This window comes from Trachypithecus francoisi, unplaced genomic scaffold (genome assembly GCF_009764315.1).
Source record: "Trachypithecus francoisi isolate TF-2019V2 unplaced genomic scaffold, Tfra_2.0 Lachesis_group15, whole genome shotgun sequence".
Classification (NCBI taxonomy): Eukaryota; Metazoa; Chordata; class Mammalia; order Primates; family Cercopithecidae; genus Trachypithecus; species Trachypithecus francoisi.
The window spans coordinates 25,020,565-25,030,854 of NW_022681460.1; the positions used below are offsets into that span (position 1 = coordinate 25,020,565).

General features: G+C 39.9%; 1 long non-coding RNA gene across 1 annotated transcript; it reads right to left on the reverse strand.

Moving 5' to 3' along the window:
• Positions 1–6,803: 6,803 nt before the first annotated feature.
• LOC117097991 lies at positions 6,804–9,534 on the reverse strand. The gene is made up of 4 exons (XR_004443133.1): positions 9,442–9,534; positions 8,617–8,677; positions 8,441–8,502; positions 6,804–7,893 (listed from the first exon to the last, which is right to left on the reverse strand). It is a non-coding gene; the product is annotated as an uncharacterized LOC117097991 (long non-coding RNA).
• Between the last annotated feature and the right edge of the window lie 756 nt (positions 9,535–10,290).

Genomic DNA, 10,290 nt, shown 5'->3' on the forward strand with positions numbered 1-10,290 from the left:
AACATTACAAAAGGAATGTTTATTCAAGGGAAAGAGATTGGGCTTTGTTCTATTTTGCCACTCTCTTGCCTGTGGCAAAGTATTGCAGCACAGCAAAAAAAAAAAAAAAAGTCAAAGGGTGCATACTACTTTCCCCATAAAATCAGGCATTCACTAAAGAGCCAACGGAGGTCTTTCTGTTCAAAGGAGCAGCAGCAGAGTGAACCAAGTCTCTGGTGGCTGAGAGTGATGGTGAAGACTTTGCTCTACAAAAGACAGGTCTTCCTTCCAGTTAACTTGAAGCTAAGCAAGGACAGTTTGGCCTTCAGGCTCGAAACCAATCACCATAAACAGATGTGTTAGAGCCACCTCTGGACACATCTGACTTACAGAGTGGAGAGGTTCTGCACAGATAAAGACAACGTGACTGTTTTATCTTGTTTTAGTTCTCTGAGTCCATAATCTGTTACACCAGTGTTTTAGGGAGCCTTCAGAACTTCTCCATGGATGACCATCTTCAAAGACTATAGATTTTCATAATCATACAACAGGCTTTAGCTACCCTACAACCCCATTTTTATTATATGGGATAGACTTGAACTTTTATCTTTTCAGAGTGACCAAAGCTACAGTTTGACTCTGCTTATCTACATGCATCATAAGGAATAAGGCAGGATTTCAGGTGAATTTCACAGAGGACTTTGAGGTCTGCCACTGCCTCTGGCAGCTGCTATGTGATGAATCATCAGGTGTCTTAGACCTGGTGGCATAATCCTTCTCCAAACAGAGAAAAAGAGATGAAACAATGACACACTCAGTAGTAGCATTTTCCTGTTATATAAAAGGAACACGGTCACTCCTCAAAAACAGCAGAAAAGTTAAGTAATATGCCGAATGAGTTACATGAAATGAGAACTAGGAAAAATTTCTGAAAATATTCAGTTTCCAGTCATTTGGAATATTCCTTCTTCTAACCAAAGGAAATGCTGTTGTTGTTGTTGTTCTAGTGCATTTCTAAATATTAAAGAGTAGATGCACATTTTGCAGCAAAATCTTCGTTATCCTAGAGGCCAAAATTCCAGTGATATTATGCATCTGGGATGGCACAGAAACCAGAAAATTAAAGGGGGTTGGGGGGGAAGAGTTAAAAGTATGTCTAACAGAAAAAAAATCTAGAGCATCCAGCAGTAAAACTATCAAACCAAAACAGGATTTGAATTTTGCCCAAATGACACTTGGCACTTAGTGGTCCCTTGGTTCGATGTCCAGAAAAGATAAAGCCACTGCAATGTTATAAGAGTCATAAAAGTCAAACCATGTCAGCATGCAAGCCAAGAAGTGTAGAAGTGTGGTGGAAAAGAGAAGAAAATAAGGAAGGGGAATGGCAAACAACAAAGGCAACAAGTGGGGAATATTGCAAGTAACGGATATTGACACAAGGAAAAAAATTAAAGAAAAGAGCAGCTACTAAAATGGCAATGTTTGCTTCACTAAAAGTACAGGACAGTTGGGCAGTCTTGTTGAAGGGACAGGAGTTGCAGGAGTGGCCAAGAGTTTCAGGGAGCGAGAAGTATTTATATGACAATGATAATATCTTTCTTTACACAACACCTATTGTGCCAGGCCCTTTGCTGGGATCTCTACCATGTCATTTGAATCCGTACAACCCTGCAGAATGCATTATCTGCTTTCCACAGGTATGGAAACAGCATAGAAAGGTTAAATAACTTGCCCCATGTTCCACATCTGTGTCAGGACTTAAACTTTGTTAACACCGTGGATTATGTATTTTCCAGTACCTGCATGGTCTCCTGGATTTTCCAAAATTGAAATGTGGAGATTCTGGCGATCATTAGGGTCTTCCGTGTGGGGATAACACTTCAATTGGAGAGGAGCTATGTTAGAATGTTATACTGTCATGTAAATACTGGGTGTATCTGAGGTGGCTGTCTTGCCAAGGAATCATATTTCAGAGCTTGCAAGGTAATACTGAGCAGAAATGTTATTCTATAGAAAGTGCATATCAAGAAATATGTGTGTCTTTGGTTCATCCTAATTGAAAAGACAATTTTCTTAGCTTATATGTTAGGCAAAGTTTCATTTTTGATGACTGCCCTTGTCATTTCAAAGTGGGACTTGACTTTAGAAAGTGGAAATACCAAATGACAAACCATAAAGTTATAGAATTCTCTCACATTTTGGAACTGCATTTCTGATTTCATAGAGGATTTCTCAAGCAGTTTTATCATGATGGTGATACTAGACAGAAAGATTCTTAAGGGTAGACACTGTGTCTGATCCATCTTTTATCTCCAGAACCTAGAACCCAGTATGGCCTCCTCTAGACATGGTGATAAGAAAATTGTAGTGATGGTGGTGGATTTAGAAAGGAGACACATTTCAGGGACAGAATCACCTTGTCCAAAGGCAAGGAGGTGTGCACCATCAGGTGTTTGTAGAGCATCACAAATCAGGAGCTCAAAAATGTTCATTTAGCTGGGCCCAGTGGCTCACACCTATAATCCCAGCACTTTGGGAGGCCAAGGTGGGTGGATCACCTGAGGTAAGGAGTTTGATACCAGCCTGGTCAACATGGTAAAACCATGTTTCTACTAAAAATACAAAAAATTAGCTGGACATGGTGGCAGGCGCTTGTAATCCCAGCTACTTGGGAGGCTGAGGCAGGATAATTGCTTGAACATGGGAAGTGGAGGTTGCAGTGAGCTGAGATCGCACCACTGGACTCCATCCTGGGCAACAGAGTGACACTGTCTCAAAAAAAAAAAAAAAAAAGTTCATTTAATGAATAAAACCAATATACTTGGGAGATGTTTCCCAAGTTCCATAAAAATAGATGCTGCTGGTCCAAGGGTTGTGACTTTTCTTTTCGTTTCTTTTCTTTTCTTTTTAAGATGAATTTTTGCTCTTGTTGCCCAGGCTGGAGTGCAATGGCACAATCTTGGCTCACCACAACCTCCACCTCCCAGGTTCAAGCGATTCTCCTGCCTCAGCTTTCCAAGTAGCTGGGATTACAGGCATGCACCATCACACCAGCTAATTTTGTATTTTCAGTAGAGATGGGGTTTCTCCATGTTGGTCAGGCTGGTCTCAAACTCCCAACCTCAGGTGATCCGCCCGCCTCCACCTCCCAAAGTGTTGGGATTATAGGCATGAGCCACCGTGCTCGGCCAGGTTGTGACATTTCTATAAAGCAAGCATATTCAGGATTGTGACACACCTGTCCCTCTCTTCTCCCATGTCCAGGTGAGGCTAGGGTGGCAGGGAGTTGGGGAGAAAATATGTTACACTGCCAGAGATGATTCTTCCTTGTCTCTGAGACCAGGGCACATTTATTGCCAGAGCCACAGCTGAACAACATCTGTTCTCTTCTAACTTTCTGTTTCTCCCCATTCTCTCTTCATTTGAGCTTTTAAACTGCCTTTAAAACAGGAGCCACAATGGCCCTGTATGTGCCTTCAGCTGTTTCTAATTCTCTCCCAGGCCCACTCTCTCCCAATAAATGACACATTGTAGAAGGTGTTTTATAGCCTGACTTGTTAACCGAGACAGATCATTCTGTTACCAAACCAAACATGGCAATCAAGGTTAAAACACAAAATCACCAAAAGCTGAGTGAGATAAACATAGAATTATTTGTCATCTATAAAAGAAGGAGCTGGACAATCTAATTTAAAAAAATGCTTCTAATTCTAAAATTCTGACCTTTAAAACAAGATTCCCTCACAGCTGAAGCACACACAGCTTTATACTTGGGCTATTGGATTTTTTTCCCTATTGGTGGGCTTAGTTTCCCTCCATAGATTCTACTATAAAGAAGTGAATGAATAATACAAGGATAATTAAATCTGCTCATTTTCTCTTTCCTAGGGATTTAGGACTGAATCAGATAATGTCTGTAGAGCACTTTAGAACTGCTCATTCAACACCATTGAGTGTAAAAGATAATTGTCAGCAAGTAGCTTCAGAAGCCACCATCAGATAAAACATTGTTCCTTATGCTTTCATAATTAACGATAAGCATTCCCCACCACCCACTCTGCTGGCCTTTCTTTTCAGACTGGGGAAAGAGAATTCTGAATGGTGATCAAGGCCACATTTTAACCTGCAAATGTCAAGAAGAATCTCATCATTCTTTGTTATTTTTGATTGATTAATATATTAGTTAATTGTTGACGAGTTGCTAATGAGCTAATTTATATGCGCAGAGAGGATCTAACTATGACATAGGAGTAGCATGCAAAGTTGCAAAGCCCTGCTAAACAGATCATGGGTGCTGGCCATGGCACCTCTCAGGGCAGGTTAGAGAGAAGAGTGTGGAAACATTGTGCCTATCTCCCAACTACTCAATAAAGACGAGGGAAAACACATGGAGGCTCCTTTGGTCGTGAACGCTTCACTAAGTAGCCGCCTGTAGTATTACAAGACGACCACTAAGTGGCACCATCTCATTAGTGTTCTCTTTTATCAGGCTCACGAAACCTGCTGGGCCTTCTCTTCTGGACCACGGAATACATTTATTGTTCTGTGTTGGCTGATTTGGGTTTAGCAAAAGGGATCTGCTTTCAACATACCCCTCCGTTTTTTTTTTTTCTCCTTTCCCATGTTTTTGTTGAGAATCTGAGCCAATACTTAGGCATATACATAGAGATGAAGGCCATCGTACTGGTAATAACCATAATGGACAACTTAAAGAATAAGAATACTGATAGTGAGCTTTTTAATTTGTTTGTAGAGATGAGTTCCCACTATGTTTTCCAAGCTGGTCTCAAATTTCTGGCTGCAAGCAATCATCCTGCCTCAGCCTACCAAAGTCCTGGGATTACAGGCATGAGCCACTGCGCTTGGCCTTTTTTTTCTGCAACAATCCCCCAAAGCCTGATTTTTTTTTTTATTTGTAAAAAATAGTGAGCTTTCATTGAAGGCTTTTATTTATATACTGGGGGCTTTCCAGGTATTATTTCCCAAACTCATCAGCAGTCTGTAAGGTTGCCTACATTTTGTGAGCAAAAAAGCTGAGATTCAGAGAATTAAAGCAAACTTTTCAAAGATACCCAACGAGAGCGTAAGTGAGACACAACAGGAGTCCAAGCTTACGTAATGTCAGAGCATTAATGATCTTTAAATCATTCATGTGACATAAATATTAGGTATAGTGAGAAAAGACAGAAAAAGTCTAACCCTTTGTGAAGTTCAACATCAGAAAGGGAAAATAGAGTAAATGAACCAAATTATTTGTAATACAAAAATTGAGTTATGTATGAAATCCATAAAGTTTATAAAGGGTCTGAAATTATTGGGGACACTTACTAGGTACATGCCTCCAGTCCAGGAGACATCCTGAAACCAAATCTTCTCTTGAAGTAGAATTTTTCTGAAAGGGACATAGCTCTGAAGATGAGAGTGAGGAAGTTAGAATAAAATATATATATTCTCTGGTTTAGCCCTCAAACTCTTGAATCTTTACTGAAGATGATTTTGTTTCATGACACATTAATTTGTTCTATGTTATTTGAGGTGACATCTTAGCTCTGTAAATAAATAAAGGAGATCTAAGTAAATGTTTCAAGGGATAACAGGCCAAACTCTCCTAGATTGATTATCCCCCAGAACCATAGGAAAAGAAAAAGCCAGGAATCTCGTAATGTGAAGACAAACTAACATTGATGTGTTATGGGCTTGACCTCCCACTTCGTGTCTTGCATGCATCACTGTACTTACAACAACCCAACAAAGTATGTGTAATACTACATTCATATTCCATCAGGATGTTGAACTTAGGCAGGTTCAGCACTCACAAGAGGTCACACAGCTAGTGAGTGGTGAAGCTGGGATTCCATCCAAATTGGCAGGGCAAAGAGCTTGGCTTTTAACCTTTCAATACACTGGCCTCCACTTGGCATGCTACATGGTGGTGAGCATATGCTTTGGCCATTGTAATACTAACTTAAACTTGATTTATGTTTCAAAGAAGTTTCAAGTACATTATTGAATTTCATGCTAAGAACAATCCAATGAGAAAGGCAGTTTAGATTTTCTTATTATCACACTTGCCCTCTAACATGTATGCGTGCGCACACACACACACACCCCAGGAGAGTTTAAGTGACTTGGGTTAAACCACAGAGCTACTAAGTGGTTGGCCCTGAACTTGAACCTAAATGTTCTCATCCTCAGCCTACTACTTTCCTCCTGTGACAGCAACAACACTTTATAGTTAAAAAAAAAAAAAAAAAAAGAGGTAAAATTTCCTCCATGTCTCTCAAAATATGACATTATCTCCAAAAGTTTCTGTTAAAAGTTAGGCAAGTGGCCAGGTGTGGTGGCTCACACCTATAATCCCAGCAGTTTGGGAGGCCGAGGTGGGTGGATCACTTGAGGTTATAAGTTTGAGACCAGCCTGACCAACATGATGAAACCCCATCTCCACTAAAAATACAAAAATTAGCTGGGCATGGTGGTACGTGCCTGTAGTCCGAGCTACTCACGAGGCAGAGGCAGGAGAATCGCTTGAACCCGGGAGGCAGAGGTTGCAGTGAGCCGAGATCGCAGCACTGCACTCCAGCCTGGCTGACAGAGTGAGATCCTGTCTCAGAAAAAAACAAATAAATAAAAAGGCAAGTTACTTAGAAAATGTTATATGAACATCAAATCATATTAATACATACAGGTGTATATTTTAAATCACTTAAAAGCTCCCTATAAAGAAGAATCTAAAATTGCTTTTTCAAAATTTTTGCATGAATAAATTCAGACACATGTGCAGTGATTTACATAAGTTTATTCAGAAATCAACATCTGTGTTTTTTGTGTGTTATGGATAGAGAGATTTGTACTTTATTAGCACTAGCCACATACAACAAATGTATAAAGATAAAATATCTATTTAGATACAGTCTAAGATATTACAATTAGTTTTTATTTAGTCTCAATTTTCCAGTATCCTCTAAGCTGTAAAATCCTGGGAATCCAAAGAAAAGAGTTCAAAGGAAAGGGCCTGAGGGCAGCAGTCAGTGGCTGGGGAGTCAACAGGGTTGTTGTAGAAAGTCATTGCACCACTCTGAACCCCACATTCCTCACCGATAACACAAAGGGCTTAGAAGAACTCAAAGATCTCTAAAATGCTAAGGCATAATTCTTAACCTTGATAAAGTTTGAAGACTTGTTTTACTCTGTAAGGATCTACATTTTAAATAAGTAGCTAAGAATTTTCTATTACCCTCTTTTAGTAGTGGATTCATAGTGCAAAACTATTGACACGGAAAACTCAGGGCTATTTTTCAGAGCGCAGGTTTATCCACCTCCTGTGTGCTTCCATTGAAACAGACACAATGTACAGTCTCAGGCACTTTCTCACTGTTTAATACAAAAGTAATTGGGTGAAGAGCAATGAGAAAATACTAGTGACTAGACGATTCACTCTTCCACTGGCCAATGGTTCCTCGGATTTTGGCCCACAGGGGTCCAGTTTGATTCACTGCTGAGAGGTGGCGCTCTTGACCAAAATATCTTCACATCAACACTGATGGTCTTGCCCTGTGTGGGCACTGAGGCTTCCCACTTTATGACTTCCTTATAATAGGCCACAGATGTTCAGTGTAAATGACTGTGCAACACATTGATATCAAAAAATGATTATCACCGTACCCCATTCCCTCGGATGATGAATATCGTTCAGAATTACACAGGAGCAGGAAAAAGGAAGAGGAAGAGGCAAAACCTCAAAAGACTTCAATGTTTCAAGAAAATGTTGGACTTTTCTTGTGCGCCACTATCAAGCTTATTTCAAAATTTGGTTTCCAAATTACTATGGCAAAGAGGTAAGGTTAAAAGGTTTTGTTGTCTGCAGGCTGAAGGCATCTTTGTGCTGATATGTACCAGCATTCATGTAGAGCTCTAGAGAAAGAGACCCAAGTACACAGAGACTTTCAAATGTACAAGTATTATTCTTAGTAATAAACCCCAAATTATTATACAGAGAAATTTTAAATTTAGGATTTAATAAACTCTAGTTCAAATTTAACAGAATCCTCAGAAAGCAAGGCATAAGGATTTGTTTCCCTGATTTAAACTGATGATATGACAGCATGCATCTCTTTATGCCCTTCAAATCATGAATCTTTTCATGGCCAAGAAATAAAACATGTTAGGGTTTTCTCTTGGCCTGGGGACAAACTGGCTGCCATTCTGTTAGTCCCATAGATCAGGTCAACTCTCTATGGATATACCAGTACCCCCAGTTTCTGTCTGTCATGACAACTCACCTTGGACAATGCTTCATACTATTAGATAATTCTTATATTAAAACAAAATTAGTTTCCCTGAAGGGTTTATTTTAATTCATGAACAGGACAATACTTTAAGATTTTTTTGAGTATCTGCCACGTGCCAGTCCCTGTGAGGACTTAGGAATAAAAAGATGAGGAATTTATATGTAGTTTACCTGATCTTGTGGAATTTATAGTCCATTTCTCTGGTTCTCTGAATTTTTCCATCCTAATGCTCCTAAGAAATAGATCACATTCCCATTGTAACAGAGGCACTCTACAGCAGGGATATTAGCATCTTAGCAGAGAAAGGGATTATAACCTGAGGAAGTCCCCAAGTGACTCTACTTACCACATGCCCCTCTTCCAGAATCACTGCTCCAATAGCTCTATATTCCTATAGAAGTTTAATCCTACATCAACAGGGTGGCAGGTCAAATATCTGAAGACAATTATTACACATCTTCTCCCCCAACCCTCAATTTTTGCATCTTCAGGCTTAACATGCCACAGAATTCAAACTATGATGATTGTGCTCTTGAAGAAAAGACTGACTGAAAAAAAAGTTATTGAGAACAGCTGTAAATGCATTTACATCTGTAGTTAAATGGAACTGAATCTATCAGGCAGAACCAATAGCTGAGGAGGAGAAAAGGTGATGAGAAGACAGAAGCCTGGGCTACGTGCAGTGCACTGAAATGTCGCCCAAAATGAGCAACCAAAAATGCGAGGAACGTGGAGAAGAGAAGGGGGACGCCTTGTCCCACCATCTTGTCTGTCTTCATTGTAAGACACAACAATAGATTGTTCCTTGTTGGGGGTTGGAAAGGAAGTATTATAGAATAAAGCATATTCTGTACGGATTGGTCAAACTTAAGATTTAAAGCGAGAGACAGAGAAGGAGGAGGAGGGGGAGGAAGAGAAGAGGAGAAAAAAGAAATGCTAGGATAAAAATCATTCCCCCTTATAGAGCTGGAATGTGTATAATGTAAAGAGACAGTTGCGTTAAAGCATTAGGCCTCATGGCCTGATTAACATCATTTGATCTTTTCCTATTGAAAAGACCCTGTGTTTCTAAAGGCAGTGCCTTTTTAAATAAAACCAGAAGTCTGGGTGAGCAGAAAGCTGTTAGAAGAGAAAGCAACTTGTTTTATATTTAATCATCTTTTTATCCTACCTGCTTCATAATCTTCAGTTTCCTTCTCTCTGTCAGTAGGGGCTGCATGTGAAGTTAAAAATCTAGGCTCTCAGAGATCTAATATGACAAAAACCAACAAATAAAAAATCTCTATGACCTAAATTGGTCAGATCAGACTTTCGGGCTGCCTGCCTCCAGGAGCTTTTTTTTTTTTCCTTTCTGTTTTTTTTTCTTTTTTCTTTCTGATTTTTTTTTTTTTTTTCGTCTTTTATTCTCCCTCCTCTCAGCTATTTAGCTAACAATCACCAGGCGATTTCAGTGAGATTGATTAGGACACCATTACACTCGTTTTTTTTTTTTTTGGTGATTTACTTTTTATCTTGCTTTTCTACATTCTTTTGCAAGTTTCTGGTGAGATTGGCGTTCCTCCTGAATATGAGAGTAACCATCAGAAAGCCAGAATTTTCCATTAAGCAGTTTGGTGCAGCATATTGGTGGGGGCAACTGGAGCATCTCCATATCCATGCTGTCATCTCAGGGTGGTTGGGCTAAGAGATGGGGAGGGCTTCTGGTTGTTTGAGAGGACAGAGCAGTCGTCGTAACTGGTTCAGTCTCTGTGGCCCATTCAGCTCCTGGCATCTCTGCCAAGCCAGCCAACAAAGGACCATTGTAATCCTGACGGTTTCCCAGCAATGACCGGACAGGCGCAGACCACCAACCAGCTCATTTCACTTACACTGTTCACAAGTGAGACCATGAACGGAAAAAAGTCAATGGCAAAAATCCCACATCCTGCTAAAGTTGGTATGTGGACACTTTTCTAGCGAGTGAGTCTGCCTTCAAGCTGGTAATCCTCATACCTGTTTTCTTTGTTTGTTTGTTTTTAAG